This window comes from Bombus vancouverensis, chromosome 7 (assembly GCF_051014615.1).
Source record: "Bombus vancouverensis nearcticus chromosome 7, iyBomVanc1_principal, whole genome shotgun sequence".
Taxonomy (NCBI): domain Eukaryota; kingdom Metazoa; phylum Arthropoda; class Insecta; order Hymenoptera; family Apidae; genus Bombus; species Bombus vancouverensis.
In genome coordinates this window covers 3,419,394-3,440,039 of record NC_134917.1, presented here as the reverse complement: position 1 = coordinate 3,440,039, position 20,646 = coordinate 3,419,394, and the positions used below count along the sequence as shown (strand labels likewise).

Genomic DNA, 20,646 nt, shown 5'->3' with positions numbered 1-20,646 from the left:
GATTAGTTTAGCCATTAGTTTAGCAGTGTTAAAGACAAGGTAAATTTAAATTATATTTCAATTGCCATATAGAATATAGCAACGTTTCTTCGATATTTGAGTTTTCATTTGCATTTGAAATTATAATGGCATTAATAATTGCCACTTATAAGTGCCAATAATATTGTCACTTTAGCATATTGTTATTTGCGTCGCCCCGCTAATTCTTTTATCGTCGAGTTCAAATTTTCTATTGTTCGTTCATCTTCCAAAGCGAAACATCTACAAAAATCATTTAGCAATTGTCCTTCTGAAAAAATTATAGCTAGATAACAAAAATAACATGTGAGGGAAGCAAAGAAGATTTAAGAAATCTGTAATGTTTAACAAATATGAAGAAACCAGACATTTTGGACAGAAATAAACTTTCCAAACTTGTTGGTTTCTCTCGGTAGAGACAAAAATAACAAATTTTTCCACATTGAGTCAGAATTTGATCTACAAGATTTTGATTACCCTACAGATTTCCAGTCCACACACGTTTCTAGTCTAGACAGCGTTCCCTATGCCAAAGAAGCCCCAGGTTCCCTGTGATTATCCAAGGTAAGCGAAGCAGCCTGAGAACGTGAAGCGGACTCGGAACGTGCACGTTTGTTCACGCGGTAACAGGCCGCGGACCGACGCGAATTCGCGATAATAACGAAAGACAACGGACGGATAGGATCGCGGGAAACCATAATCGGATCATTGCCAAGCGTGACTTGGCCTAATCGGCCCGCAGGATCGAGGGAATCCTCGTCGATGCGTCAGCAGACGCGTGTCTCGCATACGGAACGCGTTTCACCACTTTTTGACTCGTGACACTCGCCAAGTTCCTGCAAGCTTCCATAATGTTCCCAGAACGAGAGTAGAAGAAATAGAATGATCAATGAGTCGTGTTCACGAGAGAGTAGCGCAATGAACTTGACAATACTCGATCTTGTAAGAAATGGAAAGACGTTAACCCGTTAGGATTCGTGTCACTTTTGTTCTCATAGAGCGAACCGATGAATTCGTTCCTCCCCTTTTGTTTTATCACTTCCTCCTTCTCCAGGCTACGTTTTTCGCCATCTACCTCTTCTACGTGGCTGGTTGCACTTCATCGACTTCCTTTCTACGACGCCGATGTAACGGGTCTCTTTCTTTCACATCGATCACACTCGAGTCTAACCCTGTGTGGTTTGTTGGTTTTCCTTTGATATATTTAGGACATATTGTGATCTAAAAATCATAGTTCGTTTATTTTTTCATAAAACATTGTTGTATTCTTATTATTATAGAAAAGCTTGAACTTTCGAGTTAATAAAATATATCGCGAAATGAAACTGTAATTTGATTAACTGTCAAATTAAACGGATAATTCTTTTAATATACGCTTAAAACTTCGACTTACGCTACTCTAATTTTCAGTCTTCGATATATGATGTATGTACAACCCTGTTCAGAAATCTTCAAATAGCTGCTACGTATAATAAAACAATTGAACGGCTGTGTTCGTAGATCGAATACAGAAAAATAAAACAATCATTCAGCTCTTAAGCTATGGAGTGCAAAAGGAAAAGATTGTTCTGTATATTAGCAGTCCACGTGAACGAAGTGGCGGTCAAAAGCTAGTAGACACTATCTATTAATAGAATCATCTAGGTTAGATAGAGAAGAATTTAAGATTGAATTTAGGTTGGCAGAAAATTCGAGGAATTATATGTTCGTATAAAATGGAGACATACCTCTGACTAACAAAAATTCCAATTTATTTGGGTCGGTTGAAAATATGTTTCCGGAGTGTTGGTTTTCCTATTGGTTTGCTCTAGACATTATTTCCCAATAAACACGCGTTCACGATGATTACTATGATATAGGTGGTAATGAGGCGGTCGGAACCGATGTAATTTCTGTTATCGAGATAAACGCGTGTACACGTTAACTCTTGGTAACGGCAGGGATGAGGTTCCTTTCTGGGCTGTTAATTGCAACGCTGCAGCTTCTCGCGGAAATCGACAACTTCCCACGAGCGAAAGATCTCGATTAAAAACGGGGCACGTGATTATCAATCTTGCGAATTGTTTCTGTGATAAGCTGAATGATTATTTCAATTAACCGGTCAGCTGTTTCTGACGAGTATACTCGTCATGAAGAAATGGCAATATTTTGTGTTATCACGAGCCCTGTCAGTAATAAAATTAAAAAATAAAAGTCATTTTACAATATAACAAGTTAATTTTATATTATAACAGCCACACGCTTACCTTTTGCGACACTTTTCAAAGAAATCGCAACGGCTGATTAATTAGATGCTACTTTACGTGATATTAGGTTGTCCGGAAAGTTCTTTTCGTTGTTTAAATAGGAGGTAAATATAAAATGTATTTCCTTCTGTGTACCTTTCTTAAATAATGTATGATCCTTTCTCTCCTAGCATCTTTTGCCATCTCTCCGGGAGCCTCATAGTGCCATTTTTCCAAAATTCTCTTGGCTTGCTTTTAAAATATTCTTCGAGGCCGTTTTCCACTTCGTTTACTGATTTGAATTTTCTATTGCGAAGAAAATTCTTTAGAGAGAGGAACAAATAATAGTTCGATGGTGCAAGGTCTGGAGAATATGGAGGATGTGGTGAAACATCCCTATCAAACTCTAGAAGTTTCGTTCGCAACGCTAAAGAAACGTGCGGCCTCACGTTATCGCGGTGGATCACGACGCCACGTCTGTTCACCACTTCAGGACGTTTTGTGATAATGGCTTCCTTAAGTTTTTCGAGTTGGGTGCAATAATTTTCACTGTTGATCGTTTGCCCTTCCGGAAATAATTCGTAGTAGAGGATACCCTTCAATTTCCACCAAATTGAAAGCAGCACCTTCTTCGGGTGAAGTCCAGGTCTTGCTACCGTTGCAGGACACTTGACTCGACCAAGATCGCTTGCGCGCAGTGTGTCGTAGAGAATCCAACTTCCATCCCCAGTAATTAACTTTTTAAAAAATGGCTCTCTTTTGTTGCGTTGAATTAGCAAATCGCATGTCGAGATTCGATTCAGGAGATTGCTCTCCACCAGTTGATGGGGGACCCACACTTCGTAGCGATTAACGCACTCAAGCTTTGATAAATGCTCATGAATCGTTGTCCACGGATTGTTTAAAGCATCTGCTATCTGCTTTAAAGCTCACGAACACTAGACCTTGGATTTTCATCGAGGCCTTGATGAGGTCAGTATCAGTGGTGAATGGACGTCCGCTGCGATCTTCGTCTTTCAGATTAAAATTTCCGGCTCTGAATCTCCTAAATCAATTCAGGGCTGTTTGAATAGTTATAGACCGATCACCATAAGTGTCACAGATCTCTTTTGCAGTGTTTTTAGGCGCACTGTCTTTTTTAAAGCAGTGAAACATAACGTGACGAAAATGCATCTTTTGGTCTTCCATCTTTCACCACGAAAAAAACACTTCATACACTTTCCACTGACGCCGAGAACTGTTCTCTTGCCTCACCAGAGGATAACTAGTCACCCCACGATTGACGATAGAGTGATTTGGTGGTTTGTTTACTTAAGCAGAACGAGATAAGGCCCCGAACGGCGAACGCAAAAAAACTTTCCGGGCGACCTAATAGTAATTACGTGTTCAATCCTGATCCGTTTGTTTACTCTTGGGCTTGTTCCTTTATGCTCTCCACTTGTTTATTTACATTCGTGCCTTGTCTATTTACATTTCAGATTTTTTATTTCCAATTAGCTTGTTTACGCGATATTCTTAGAACTTTTTATAATTTCGTAGCGGCACATGAGTCGGAGAACAATGTTGTTGTTTTGCCTTGGGACATCGACACCGTCTGGACATATCAAACGTATCCGCAAATAAACTCCAGGCAAAACAATGTCGCCGCTACGTGCAACCGTCAATAGAAGTTGAATTTAAGCTTTCCGGCACTCGCCCGACCAATATAAATAACCGAACACGATCGTTAAGAGAATCAGTCTTTGGACGAGACAGTAGCGAATCAGTTAGTCAATCACTCTCGAGCATTCTCATATCAGCAATCAGTACGCAGTCTTTAGAGCGAATCAATCAGTAATCAGTCTGTGGCGGCACTCGACCACGGAACTTTCCAACGGCTTCGCGACACAAAACGCTATATCTTCAAAGCGTAAAGCCGACATGCCTAATGTACCATCGATATCCCTACGGTTCTTTCGCCGAATATTCGGAAGAATGCATACGCGGCAACTGTCGCGGACATCTAATTAACGCGTGCGTAGTGAGGATATCGAGGGGCAACAAAGAAAAGAATCCGTTTGGTTTCGAACAAAAGATTCATTCTGCGAAGATTCAGCTGCGAAAGGTTTAGCGTCATAGCGAAACAAACACAAGCCGAGATACGTGATTATTAACTCTTGATAGTTGATTGTTGATCGTAAATTGTTGACTGTTAATTGTCAATAATTTAATAAACCTCTTTTGTTGAACATCAAAAGTATTTCTTGTGGACACCTTCATCAACCTCAAGTCTTTAGCGAATCAGTTATCAGTTAGTATCGAGTATTCTTATAGCGACCAGTATCGAGCGACCTACGGTTAACTTTGTATTCTGTATTATGTATTTATAAATATTTTAAAATACATCTGACGGCACAAATATCAACTCGTCTCATCACTATAAAAACCAACTCGTTTAATCGTCCTCCACAATTTTAATTTAAATAACTGCTACTATCACGTTTGAGTGTACTATTTCTCAAAAAATCAAATATAATCTGAGTGACCATCAAGGTATCACACAACATAGCACCTCCACGTCCAAAGCTGGTCCAAAGAAACATCGCGTTTACGAATCAGGAAGCAATTAAGACCAATATATTGTAGCTTAAAGGACGACATAGAACGTAAGCAACGCGGATCTCACGGATCAGGATCGACAGAACGCCGGAAGGGAAGGCGGCAAAAGCCGTGACCAGCTCTTGTTAAGGCATTTCGTATGGTTTTCTTGTTTGCGTTATGCGAACGAATCATCCTGTTCGCAATGCGTAATTATTATTTGCTTGCTGGCGGCGCAGCTAAACGGAGCGGAAGGTGTTAGGTATGGGATGACCGCCTCGAGAGACTAATTGTAAGTAAGGCGTCGTACATAATTGGACATCCAGCGTGCATCGATCAAAATTTTGAATTTTTTGTTGTATATTTGTTATATATCTTGTTATGTGTTATTATAAATTTTTAACGTTACGACTGAAGAACATCTTTCTTTATTGTTATTTCTTCACTTCTTCTTATAACTTGGATCAAATATTCTGCTAAATTTAAACCGAGAAGAAATTTCTGAAAAGAATTTTTTGTTGTATATTTGTTATATATCTTATTATGTGTTATTATAAATTTTCAACGTCACGACTGAAGAACATTTTTCTTTATTGTCGATTCTTCATTTCTTCTTATAACTTAGATCAAATATTCTGTTAAATTTAAACCGAGAAGAAATTTCTGAAAAGAATTTTTTGTTGTATATTTGTTATATATCTTGTTATGTGTTATTATAAATTTTCAACGTCACGACTGAAGAACATTTTTCTTTATTGTTATTTCTTCACTTCTTCTTAGAACTTAGATCAAATATTCTGCTAAATTTAAACCGAGAAGAAATTTCTGAAAAGAATTTTTTGTTGTATATTTGTTACATATCTTGTTATGTGTTATTATAAATTTTCAACGTCACGACTGAAGAACATTTTTCTTTATTGTTATTTCTTCACTTCTTCTTAGAACTTAGATCAAATATTCTGCTAAATTTAAACCGAGAAGAAATTTCTGAAAAGAATTTTTTGTTGTATATTTGTTATATATCTTGTTATGTGTTATTATAAATTTTCAACGTTACGGCTGAAGAACATCTTTCTTTATTGTCGATTCTTCACTTCTTCTTATAACTTGGATCAAATATTCTGCTAAATTTAAACCGAGAAGAAATTTCTGAAAAGAATTTTTTGTTGTATACTTGTTATATATCTTATTATGTGTTATTATAAATTTTTAACGTTACGACTGAAGAACATTTTTCTTTATTGTCGATTCTTCACTTCTTCTTATAACTTGGATCAAATATTCTGCTAAATTTAAACCGAGAAGAAATTTCTGAAAAGAATTTTTTGTTGTATATTTATTATATATCTTGTTATGTGATATTATAAATTTTCAACGTTACGGCTGAAGAACATCTTTCTTTATTGTCGATTCTTCACTTCTTCTTATATCTTAGATCAAATATTCTGCTAAATTTAAACCGAGAAGAAATTTCTGAAAAGAATTTTTTGTTGTATATTTGTTACATATCTTGTTATGTGTTATTATAAATTTTCAACGTCACGACTGAAGAACATCTTTCTTTATTGTCGATTCTTCATTTCTTCTTATAACTTAGATCAAATATTCTGCTAAATTTAAACCGAAAAGAAATAGGTTCATATTTTACTATATACTGATAATAGACATGTTTCGTTATGGTTTATTTATAAAATTTCAGAAAGCTCGTTTCCTAAGTGTTTGAATGTTTTCTTAAACCAGTTTATATTTTATATATTTATAATAATCCAGAACAGTATCCAGCTATTTATAGACGGTAGTAAACGTTGTTGCAGAGATTCTCGAAGAAATCGCCATTAATCACGTGGCAGTTAACGTGTGCGCACAAGATACACACAAGCGTGGGCGACTGCGATGTTTCGCGAGCAATGCGTTTATCACTGAACTCCAATGTTTTGACCTCGGTCACTGATCGACATTTTGGCTTAAGTTGTTCTCAGCTAACCTCAATTATACCAGAGATTTCTACGAGAACGGTGAGAACAAGTGCAGGTAAGTGATTAATCTCGTTTCTGTCCGAAGAATTACCATGTCTGGTATTGAGGGGAAAAAATGGATGATATATTAGGATGTCCGAAAAGTTTCTTTCGTTTCATAAGATGATAATAGATGAACAACAATTTCTGTTTTATATTGTGTTATTGAATTAGGTATGATCCATTTCGTTATATTTTTACTATTATGCTCGTGCATAATTCAATAAACTAATATAAAACAAAAAACATCGTGCGTCTATTATTTCCTTATAAAACGAAAGAAACTTTTCGGACAACCTAATATTTAGTAGAACAAATGAATAAGAGAGGGAAAGTACTTCGCCCTGAGACTCAGTTAAAGAAATATCACTTGAAATCTCTGAAAAGTTCTCGTTTAATGTAATACACGCGTGTTCTTATACAGTTAAATGTAGAATTTATTGAAGAATGAAATTTCATTTATTTTAGAAGAATTAAGAATCAAGTGAAATTTGAAGCTTTAAAATATCAGCCCTTAGGAATTGTCTTTTAATCAGAGATTAGTCTCGAATGGAGTTAAGTTACACTACTAGATACATTAACCAGATCGTACAATTAAAAATTAATAAAGATGTTGAAGTGGTCACCACTTATAAGAAAACTCTACATCTGGTCTTTTTTTTGGACAGACGACGTTGGCTTCAGCTCCGCTTCTCAGTGGCTCAAACCCAAAAATTGTATTATACAACGAAAAATGTAAAGCGCCGACACATAATACAGCATGGCTACGTCGTGCCGCCGCGTATCGGTACCCTTGCCTAACATATCATTACAAAAATTCACCGTTTATTCTGAATATGTACCTAAAACTGTATTCTTGGGCTCAATAAACAAAAAAAAAAAAGCGACGTTGGCTTCGGGGTTTTCAGTTATTGGGTAACACAGCTAGCGTGCGGATTTGGAGCTCAAATTGTATTCTTACTCATAATTACACTTCTATTTAAATATATTTTCTGCCTTACAATTTATCCACGTGTTTTCTCTGTTTACACATCGAATAACCTCAACAAAAGATAAGTCAATTTTACTTGGAAAATGAAATTCTAGATTTTGCAAATGTATATGTTAGCGTTAACATATACATTTCGTTTCCTTGGATCAACTTTGGTGAAAAAGTACGATGGAATCGAAGCACCGAGATAAAATCACCACCATGGCGCAAAGATAGTGAGTCCAATTCAGTGCGGCAGTTTCTTCTTCGTCGGAAATTACGAAGTGAAATGAAGTCGGGGCAAAAGAAACGGAGAATGATAGAGAGACGTAGTGCAAGAGTGGCTGGAGGGCAGATCGGGAAGTGATCGTCTTTCAATTCCGTTATTCAAGCGTCAGGTAGCGGGCGGCGAATCTTGGAAGGTTTTCAGTCGCCTTCGGGAACAGCGGAAAATCTTTAAATGGCCTAAGGATTCGCATCGCGAGAGGGAAGGTAATTGGCGCGATTCGCGGTCGCTCGCGATCTGCCACGATCCTCGCCGTCGGCGATTCCGCGTCTGTGAGAAACGTGCTTGGTTGAAACTTCACTTTGCTCCATCCACCCGCGGTTGGCCGTACAGTTACGCATTTGAAAGTCAGATCGTAGCGACAAGTTACGAGCTTGTAATTTATCATCTCTTTGCTTACTGAGATAATGTCTTTCCTTGAATATTGTTACGCAGTACTGTGATTTATATTGCGCAGGTTTTTCAATATTTATATGGTCTCGACGTTAACATTGTCGATTGTCCGCTAAGAAACACAATGGCAATATTACTTATAGGACACAAATTAACAAAAACTTAGAAATGGCCACTAGTATGATTTTAATATTGTATAAACGTAATAGTAAGCGACGTATGTATGTAGATGTTATTTCTTTTTCCTTATTTCTTCACAAAAGTATACCTCTTTTCTCAAATATAATCCTCAGTTCTATACTGGGCAGTACTGTGATTTATATTGCGCAGGTTTTTCAATATTTATGTGGTCTTGACGTTAACATTGTCGATTGTCCGCTAAGAAACACAGTGGCAATATTAACTATAGGACACAAATTAACAAAAACTTAGAAATGGCCACTAGGATGATTTTAATGCTGTATAAACGCAATAGTAAGCGACGTACGTATGTAGATGTTACTTCTTTTTCCTTATTTCTTCACAAAAGTATACTTCTTTTCTCAAATATAATCCTCAGTTCTATACTGGGCAGTACTGTGATTTATATTGCGCAGGTTTTTCAATATTTATGTGGTCTTGACGTTAACATTGTCGATTGTCCGCTAAGAAACACAATGGCAATATTAACTATAGGGCTCAAATTAACAAAAACTTAGAAATGGTCACTAGGATGATTTTAATATTGTATAAACGTAATAGTAAGCGACGTATGTATGTAGATGTTACTTCTTTTTCCTTATTTCTTCACAAAAGTATACTTCTTTTCTCAAATATAATCCTCAGTTCTATACTGGGCATATTTATACAAATATATATTTTTAGAAATACAACTAAAAAATGTCATCTAAATAGAAGTTTATTTCACTGTTTAAATATCGTATTATGCTTTGAATATTTTGTATATTCTTTCAAATGATGTACACTCTATTTCTAATTCTAATTTAGATTTCGCCTAAATTTATAAACACCTGTAGTTTAATAATAGTTATCACTGCGTACAAATATCAAATTGAAGAAGAAAAATTCTAATGAATTATAATTTCTTCTCTCGTAAATATACAAAATTTTAATTACAATGGGTTAAACAATATTTTCGAGGAATCACGAGCATTTCATGGAAATAGAAGTTAATCCGATAAAGTTAAGAAAGATACAACGATTTCTTGAGGACAATAACCGGGTCGAGCTGAAAAACGGAACGCTAATTGCCAGGACCCGAACAGGAAGTTAGTCTCTTGATGTTTTCCCCTGTTAATGACATTTTACCGTTCTTTATTAATTCCAAGTTTCGTGGCGTTCCTGTTTCACGGTTCCGTCCGATTACAAAGCGGAAAGACATTCGATTTTCACTGTTTCGTTACGGTATTTCAAAGAACTGACAGAATCTGTGGGAACTGGAGGAACAATGAATCCCTTGAGAATAGGAAACCATTCGAGCGAGACACGAATTTTGAGACAGAAGACGGCGTTCAAGGACCATTTATCCTTGAGGTTGATACGACTGTCGCGGTTAAACGAAGTAAAATGATATCACTTTGAGCAGTCGTGCGTATCAAGATCTCACAGACGTCTGGCTATAGACCGTCCTGAAAAATAGCTTCTCTCTATTGAGAGAACTTAAATGGAACTTAAATTGTGAAGATAAATTAGAAGAATGTATTTTACAGAGAAAATGATGACAATATTCCTCCAGGAAAAAATTGTTTATATATAATTTAGTAGAATAAAGAGTTAAGATTGTCAAACTATATGAACGATTTTATTTTTTATATAAAATATTTGTAACACAACAATCAATTAACACTAGAACTACCGATAGTTAACACGAAGCTATTTCTACCAAAAGATCAGTCAAAATGACTGGTCTTTAAAAAATACGTAATAATAGAATATTTTTATATTCATCAATTTATTGCTTTCTTTAGAAGGAATTCCATGTTATGTAGTACATTTTTAGTTTTATTAATCCATCTGGGACCCTCATCCGAGATAAACGAGATGGTGACAAATTTATAAAATTGTAGGACCAGTCATTTTGCTGGTATGGTATTTCTAGTGTCACCCAAAAAGCAAGCTACCGAAGCGTCCTGTTTTGCAACCAAGTTTTCAGGACAGAAAAAACAAACAAAAACAAAATCACACAGAAGCTCCGCTCCCCCAGTGGCTTAAACCTAAAAATCATATTAAACACGAAAAATGTAAAGCGCTGACACATATTATAGCATGGCTACGTCGTACCGTCGCGTATCGGTACTTTTGCCTAAAACATCACTACAAAAATCCACCGTTTATTGTGCACACCATATTTAAAAATTTGTATCTTGGGTTTAATAAACATCTTAAATAAAAAAAAGTATTTCTAGTGTCAGCATCTAGCGATCGATCCGGAATTTTCCTGATATCTGATATCAGTAAAAATTTAAAAAACGTGTGGCAAGTTGTACAAAACGAGGAAACTGGTTAATTGGGGTTCGATAAACAGATTGCAGGACCCTTTTACGCTTTGGCAAGTACCAGTCATTTTAACTGGCATTGGTATAAGTAGCATTGATACAAAATTATTTTGAGGTTGAATACATAAAAAAACAAAATAAAATTCATTATATTATTCTTTCAGTTATCGTTGCGAAAGTCGTTACATCATCGTGGAAAAAATATAACACGAAGTAGGAATTTTAAAATAAAATTGTAAAACCAGTCAATCTGACTGGTGTGGTAGTTCTAGTGTTAAAATTAGCTTCTCTGTATCTAGGAATTCAACTCGAAGTCTGTCAGAACTGATCGCAATTTTAGATTCAACTGTGAATTTCTATAATCTAGCGAATCCTACATCCATCGTAATAAGACATAAGGATCGCTAAATTATATCACATACTACTTACTCAAGTTAAAAATTCCTCGAAAGAATCTAGTCTATTCTATAAATTTGAGTCTATTAAAAAGATCCTAGCCACATTCTGTTTCCATGATATGTCGAATAATACGTCCGCAATATTATCGTAACAAGAATAACGCCATATGAAATACGATTTACTTAATTTCAGAAATTTCACATCGAGTTTCAGATCGAAAAAAAAAAAAAAATTCTATCGAGTAGTCCGAGGTCAACTAATAAAGGTACAGTAGCCTCATAACGTTAATTTACGATAGTAATTCGCTATACAGGTATACGTCATCGTTCGGCATTACCTTGTAATGATGTAACTACTGGTGTAACGCTATGCGAGTAAACGCGCTACAAAATAGCGGCATCATACTTATTTCTACCGCTATGTACAACGTGCATATGGGCATAGAAATATATCCTGGATCGATGACCTTGAACGATCGTTCGCTGTAATCGATCGATCGAAGAAGCACGATGATAAGGTGCCGTTGCTTGCCGCTTTCGTCCTCGATAGCTTGGCGTCTCTGGAATTTACGGTACATCAGTGTGATCGTTACAATAAAGTATCACCGTCGAATGACTTTACAAGAGTACCGTGTGAAAGATCTTTAGATAATTGTTTCATCAATGACGTCGGTTTATGGGCTTTTCGAATTGATGGCAGTTGAAGGGTAGTAAATTCGATTTAACGGAGTACCTAGATCGATCGATTGCGTAAAGTGAATCTGACGAGCGTTCTATAGCGAACTGTGTTCATGGTTCGAGGAAGAAATCGTTTTAGTTCGATGCAACTTTCTTCGCGTTATGATCATTGGATATATTAAGTTGTTTTTCAAATAAGGCTGCAACCGCAAAGTAATTTCTTCGAAACGTCATTTATTTAATCAAAGCAATTTCCAAGTGATTCATAGCACTTTCCTAACGAGTAATTGATTTCGGTATTCCTGATTTATGAGGCTTATCGGTTATAACATTCAAAAATTCTTGCAACGAAGCTGTTACTGCATTTTAAATATTAATATTTTCAGTTGTCGTTATGGTTTTACGGGTTTTCTTTTAAAGAAATTCACGAAGAGTATCGTAAATTACCATTTTTTCATCGCTCTTTCAATCTTCTTCCGCATTGATTCGCTGCTACTGACACACACGATGCAGTTATTTCACTGTTTACTATTGACACAAATGTAGCACTTTTATCCTTCTGTGCGTTTCGATGAAACGACTTAGAGAATTAAAACAATCAGTGCAGAGTGAACAAAAATTTTCCTTTTTATTTCAAATAAAAATATATGCAATTTAAGAAAAAGCTGAAAAATGCAGCGAATGTTAACACTGATTAATAAAATTCGTAACTAAGAAACGATACGTTACGAAACTACACATAATAAAAAGTTATCGTACCAATGGAAAAACGACTTATAATTCTTCTGCAAAAATTCAACAATTCGAATAATTTTCTCCATATAATATCTCCCTTGGTTAACATCGTAAAAGATCTTCGCAAGAAAACGCAGTGCTCTCACGGTTCATCCACTTTGTAAAATATGATCGGGTAGTAATAAAGAGTAATGGTAGAAGAAATACAATCACGCGCGAAAAAAATCATCCCTTTACGGTTTCGCCACAGGATTTGTATGTATGTATAAGCTATACGTAATTTATCGAAGTACGCACTAATGGAATACTCATTTTCCGTATACACACGTGTTATTCTTATCCGCATGATCCCTACGAGAACGATTCATTAAGTTATCAATAACACGTCGAGGATCGGTAATCACCGGCTTCGCTCCGTTTATCCCTCGCTCGCACACAAAGTGTCCATCAAACTCTCTTCCGCCGCCGCACCTGCGTCGTTCCTCCTAACGACTTACTAAATCGTCAATAACGCCTCGAACATCCTGTCGACGGGATCGATTTATCGCGCGATATCTATCTCCGGGTTAAATCTGACCGGTCTCTCATACCAATACTTCTCGCTGGAACAGTGTTCCCGCGATGAATCACCACGTTCGGCTTTCTGTACGCTCGAGTAAGTACTTTTTCCATTACGACTGCGGTAGAAAACGTGAAAAATCCAGATTACACACACAGGCTGCATCTTCCGTTTCATTAACCATACGCTCTTATTATACGATCCGACGAGATTCGTTGCGGATCGTATCGCGTTGTCTTCATTAAGAGGTCCTGGCACGTACGAATCATGATAATCGTGCCTACATCTGCACCATATTCATCGTTTCACCGTATGATTCTTGCTTTTCCTTTTTCCTCCCTGTGCCTTTCTCCGGCTCTTTGGGTCATACTCGAGTGTACGAGCTACGGATTTATATTTAGATGCGATTAAACTCGCTCGTAAGGAGATGAGGAACAAACGTTGAGAAGTAGGATAATGAGAGGAGGTAGATGTTATAGAGATTGATTTAAGTCTTACGAAATTAAAGGGTCAATATGTTTCCAGATAGTTTTTAGGGAGGGGAATTATTTAGAATTACATATTTATATATAAGATCCCACTCTAATTATTATATACATATATCACATATTACATTTTAAGCTACATGTCGTGTAAAAAATTGTAATTAACCCATATGAAGATCATAAATGAAAGATATGACAAGTATATTTTTATTGATTTTTTTATTCTATTTATCACTTTATAACTAAAATGGAATATTTTAATACAAAGTAGTTAAAGGTAGAAAGGACCTATTAAATTCAAAGATATAGTTGATGGTGTTTTGTAGCAGTCAGAGGTATAACTATTAAGACAAACAATTATAACTAAAATAGAATATTTTAATACAAAGTAGTTAAGGATAGAAAGGACCTACTAAATCCAAAGATATATTTAGTTGATGGTGTTTTGTAGCAGTCAAAGGTATAACTATTAAGACAAACAATTATAACTAAACTGGAATATTTTAATACAAAGTAGTTAAAGGTAGAAAGGACCTATTAAATTCAAAGATATAGTTGATGGTGTTTTGTAGCAGTCAGAGGTATAACTATTAAGACAAACTATTAAGACAAACAATTATAACTAAAATGGAATATTTTAATACAAAGTAGTTAAGGATAGAAAGGACCTGCTAAATCCAAAGATATATTTAGTTGATGGTGTTTTGTAGCAGTCAGAGGTATAACTATTAAGATAAACTATTAAGACAAACAATTATAACTAAAATGGAATATTTTAATACAAAGTAGTTAAGGATAGAAAGGACCTGCTAAATCCAAAGATATATTTAGTTGATGGTGTTTTGTAGCAGTCAGAGGTATAACTATTAAGACAAACTATTAAGACAAACAATTATAACTAAAATGGAATATTTTAATACAAAGTAGTTAAGGATAGAAAGGACCTGTTAAATTCAAAGATATAGTTGATGGTGTTTTGTAGCAGTCAGAGGTATAACTATTAAGACAAAACAATATTCTTAAAATCATGAAGCTTATGGAAAAGTACATGCTTGTCCTAAGGTGAAATAAAAGAACAATTTTGGTAACATGAAGTTTATACGACGTACTGAATTTTAAAACCACTTCTTTATAAAAGGTGGAACTTATTATCGTCTTTCTCTGTAGCCTTTATATTTTTTCAAATTTGAGTATATCACGTTTTGTACTACGACATTATCATGTTCATTCCTTATTTTATTCTTAATTCAAAAGAAAAATCCATCTCGAAACGTTTATAGTTTATAACATGTAAATTCTAGGAATACCAATCGAGTTATCTAGAATTCGAGTCGTGCTTATCAGAGCTATTCGCTGGATAAACCTGACCTGGTTCACGGAGGATGATAGTGCGAATGTCCATCGGAGCGTGGATAAATTATACACACACGAATTTCATCATTACTCACGGGACGTAAATAGGAATAATTTCGCATGGTAATTTTTTGGTACGCGTCCCGATCTTATCGATCGTATTTCGTAGTGAAGATTTATTGGAGTCACTCGTTGGAATTTAATTTTACTCTTATCAGCGTTCCGTGTCGTCCATTGAAATCAGATTCAAAGGAGGATGGCAGGAAATGGTTATCTCTAGCTCTACTTGGAAAGGAAAAATTTCTACAGTAAGGAAAATTCAAATTCAAAGGAGGATGATAGAAAATGATTATCTTTAGCTCTAAATACTTGAAACCAAAACTTTTCTATACCTAAACGATATATCATATCATAATATGCACGACATCAAAATACACATTCCTATTCACAAGTATTAGAACACTTACAGAAAGTGAGGTAAATTGAATAAGAAATTATTAAAATTATTCAGGATTATTATCTCGTTTAGGTTATAAAATTTATGAAAAGATACAAGTTATATAATCTTAAAATAAATAAAGGATTTTAGAAGACATTCGATGTTCTAATGAATGCATTTTCTTGTATATAAACTGTTACATTTTTTCTCCTTTATATCCACCACATATCCTTATCATTGCTTTAATTAACTTTCACGTTTGTATTATTAATTACGCTATGGTATTTGTTTCCATTTGATTCCAAACTTCGATCCAGATTTTAACATTCTACAAAAATCTTTCGTTTTCAAGGAAGAATGAAAACTGGCCATTATCCGTTTTTCTACTTGTTGAACGGTATATCATCGTTCCCGCGGCAGAAGAATGAAATAAGAACAGGCGGGAACGCGGAAAAACCATGCGCGATCGAGAGTAAAGGGAAGAAGGAGGGAACGAGTGATCCAGGAGACTAGTTACCGTTGCTTTTAACCGATGCGCGCTCGAGATTGGGCTAATGCGCCGTTCGCGATAATTATAATGCCCGTGCACCGCCATAGGCGAGAAAAAGAAATGAATCTCTTCAATATCCTTGATCGATCGATGAATTTAATATAATAACATCATAATCTACGAGTATGCCGTGCCCTTGGCTAGATTGATCAGGTATGGTAGCTAGAAAAAATTAATAAAGTTTGATTGAAAGAAAAATCATCCATGTGATCGAAGCTCTGTACAGTCTGTAGTTAAGTATTAATTATTATACATACTGCGGATGTTTGAGCATCCATGGGAAATCTAAAGAAACAAAAATGTACAGGTTGCGTATAATATTCCCATTTTATGCCTCATTTCTTTAATTATATGAATCCTTCCATTTAGGATACTAGCTATACCGACATTTTTGATATACTGATTTTTTCATTATCATAAATACGAGCCTTATAAACGTATTCAGTTTATGAAATTATTAGATAGCAACTTTATATAAAATATTTTGTTTCAGAGGAAATTAACAAGATATCAATTTCAATGAGTCCACGATAAGGAATAATCTCTTCTTCTAATTATTCTAATTGTCCTAACAATTATTTGAGAAAGATACCACGTTTTAAAAAGTTATTAGAACGTATATAGAAACCAATCTTTTTCATAGTCACAGCAATTATGTTTAATGATACAGAAACGTTTCCCGAGTGCAAACGATTAATAACAATCTAGCAATCTACTTACGACAATAATGCTCACCTAAGCGTATCATATCCGTAATCACGACTATTCTTCACTGCTTTTTAATGCCAATTCCAAAAGGATCGTATTCAGTTGAAAAGTCAACTACGCAATGTCCTAGTACACGCCACACAAAAACGTACATCCTTCATCAAAGAGAAAGATCATCGGAGACAATTACCAAGCATTCTTTCAACGAGAACCGACACGACTCGCGATTATTCCGCGAATCGTTCCAACCAATTGCACGAAGAGCAGTGGCTGAACATGTAGAGCAACGTTTTGCTCGTGCAAAGAAACCATCGTCCATGATGAATCTCACAATAGGGAAGGCGAGGAAGGCGCGTGCACGAAGGCGGCCGTGTGTGCACGCGCAGGAAGACGTTGATTTGCCTCTTCTCCTTTGCAAAATGAGTAGAAATCGAGTGACACGGGAAGTCTACACATCCGGTAGCTGCGAAAACACGTGGTGGCTATCAGCAACGGGACGAAGAAACCATCGCTTGTATTTCTTGCCCCATCTTTCTTCTACACTCCGCTCCTTTCGCCTTCCATCTTCATCGGATGTTTTTAAGAAAAGGCAGATAACGCTAGTGGCGATTACACGAACGATTTCCGAATGCAATACATCCTTGGGCCACTGATTTCACGGATAAGATGATGAAGCAGCGACCACGCGAAGTCAACAACCGCGAGACGCTCTTAAAATTGTCGCGAAGTATTCCCATTCCCAAGATTGAGATCGTATCGAAACAATTATCGATGATGAAATCGAAAGAAGGAAAGTACGTGATTTCCCGGTTGCAGCTTTTAAAACGTCTGATGACTGATGATGCTACACTAGCGCCACGTAGCCATCTAACTACTGGCGCACGATATAGATTGGTGTTCATAAATAAGAGAACACTTTGATTGATTTGTGGTTGTGATAGTGATACTAATTAACGATGACTTGTTTTTAGATATTAAAGATATTTAGGTATTAAGATATTACAATCTGATTATATGCTTAGTTAATGAAACTGAGAATTTCATAAAAAGTGGACTTAGTCAACTTAGCTGCCGAGGGACTCGATTACTTTTATTTCTTTGTTTTCCAAATATTTCAACTTGTTGAATCTTCCTATAAACATCATGAAAATTATATTCTGTTCATTTTCAGCCAGCTATCACGATATTCAGGAAAGGATTAACGGTTGCGTTGCGGGATGGAGAAATACGCCAAACATCTTTGCAGATATCGAACACGTCCAGAAATAGACCGTGGACGATTCGAACGATAATTACGAGCATCGATCGGTCGAACCAATAACAGATAGCTCCGATATCCGAAGAATTCGCGACTAACGACGAGCTACTTCTCTCCTTCTCACTACTACAGTAGCGAATTCCGGGCACCGATAAATTCACCTGGAGACGAGCACGGAAGAGAATGTTCGGTCACGCGTGGTTGCGGCCCTTTTAGAGCGGCTTGATCTCTCTGCAGCCAAAGAAACGGGATGAATCAGCGTTAACCCCTCGATTTACATGTTACATAAATTACGCAAGATTGGAACGCGCTGGATTAGAACCTAACCCGAACAGTTATCCTTGTGTCGATTCTCGTCGTCACCTAATGCGCACGGATATAAGTGACCATGCGATTAGCCTCGATGAGAGGTTTAACATTAGAATTAGCCACGATTGAAGTATAAATTGTATATTAAAGAAATGAAGATGTAAGGTATGCGAAAAGACGTAACACAAGACAGAAACAAGTTTTTATCTGTACAAATTGATAACAGGAGTAACAAGGCCATGTTAGATATTCACATTAGTATAGTTAGATGGGTAAATATAAATATTTTCTCTTCTTTATATTCGTGTGCAGAGAATATACGTAACTTAAATATAGAGAAGCAAAAATAAATCGAAATCTATTTTTGATAAATATTTCTTATTTTATTATACAGTGATAGCGTAAGAGTTGTTGGAAGTATAGTAGTACTAAATGCCAGTTTTAGTGTGAATTGATGCTTGAATTTTTGCTTATTTTGTTCCATGATTGGGTTCGATTGTTTTGTAACGATATGAAGGAGATCAAGTTCACGATTAAGCGAATTAAAAGTTATGGCGCGTTTCTAAAATCGTTGAGCATGATTAGCTTGCTTCTAACTCTTTCATTTACTTCTCGATGAAAATTTAGAATTAGTACTTGTTGAATAATATTATTTATTATTATGTTACCGAACATTACGTAGATATTGTATGATCGAATATTATATGGTATCATATTATCGAAGATTAGGCTTCAGCAATCAGAGTCGCACAGGTTATCGATTCTTCATCATTGACAATAATGAACATGATCTTCTTTCAACACTCTTATTTCTACACCTCTGTTTAAGTTATAATCAAGCTACAAGAGTTTGCTGCTTCCTCTATAGACACGAAGCAAAGACTATAAATTCAGTATAGGTTGAACATCCTAAATAAAGTAGAAAATCTACCATCAGTGTCTGCAGACCTAAACACTGCTAAAAAATTCGATCTAACGAAAATGTTGTACACGAAAGATTGAATCATAACTAAATCACGAAAATGTATAAATTTACGTCAAATGTAAAGCTGCAAAAATAACGTCACTTCTAAACAGCTCATTCGTCTTTTCTATTAATGCAGATAAATTTCTTATTGTATATAGGCAGTATATATAATTGTTGCAAATATAGTCGGTAAATAATTCATTTTTAGACATTTGATTAATGTAATTACCTGACTTATAAATACGAATGATCCTCCAGTGAGAATCGGCGTGAAAAGTAAATCAAGAACTAAAAGCATCATATAAATTAAATATCCAAAAACACTTAGAAATCAATAGTAAATCTGCAAACTTGGCTACTACTGGAAAATTTGATCAAATGAAAGATTCGTACACGGAAATTATAACAATCTGTTGCTTCTTCCCCTGACATACATCGATAATTACAAATTTCATACAAACTGCATATCTTAAATCAACAAAAAAATCATCACAGACCTGCAGACCTAAGTACGTACTAAGAAAATTCGATCGAACGAAAGTTTCATACAAGTCATATACGTAATTATCTGAAGGCAAAGGAAGAAAAGAAAGGAGTAAAAAATCGGTGGACTCGCCTTCCAGGAAATTTATTTGATAAATCTACGGCAGAGCCGCTTCGGGCGCACGTCGCCCGATCATTATCGGTTCATTAATTTCTTCTCGCCACGATTAGCCGTGCGACGGTATCACGCGCGAGGAAATATAAAGTTTTTCATCGCTTCGCGTTCGCGAGCCTGCAGTTTCGAGCGTGGATTTCTTGTTAGCCAAGTCGTGGCATAATAACTTCGTCTGAAATCGTAAAGGTGCGTTTCCCGGTTCTACGATCGTTTCTCCGTTGCTTTTTCCCCTTACCCTTCCCCTTTTCCGCGAATACCAACACGAATATTATTCGCCACGATTATTATCGCGACCAGTCCGCAAGGTTCCTCGTTAACACGGTCGTCGAATTATTCGCACCTTTTTCGCATGTTTGCAAGCCACGGTGACACTTAACGGGAAATTTTTCTAATTTAATTCCCCGGTTGGAATTCACGGGATCGTAAAGACACGCGGAACCGTTCGGATAAAGCGAGGCCGCGGATAAACGACGCCGTATAAGCTCGTCCTAAACTATCGAAATTTTTTTACGATTAGCCGACGATATTACTCATCATGTATTTCAGTCATAAACGTGAAACACGGAAACT

General features: G+C 36.0%; 1 protein-coding gene across 1 annotated transcript in view; it reads right to left on the bottom strand.

Annotated features, from left to right (window-relative positions):
• LOC117164631 (uncharacterized) overlaps positions 1-20,646 on the bottom strand; it is a 90,078-nt gene that overhangs the window by 19,684 nt on the left and 49,748 nt on the right. The window lies entirely within an intron of this gene.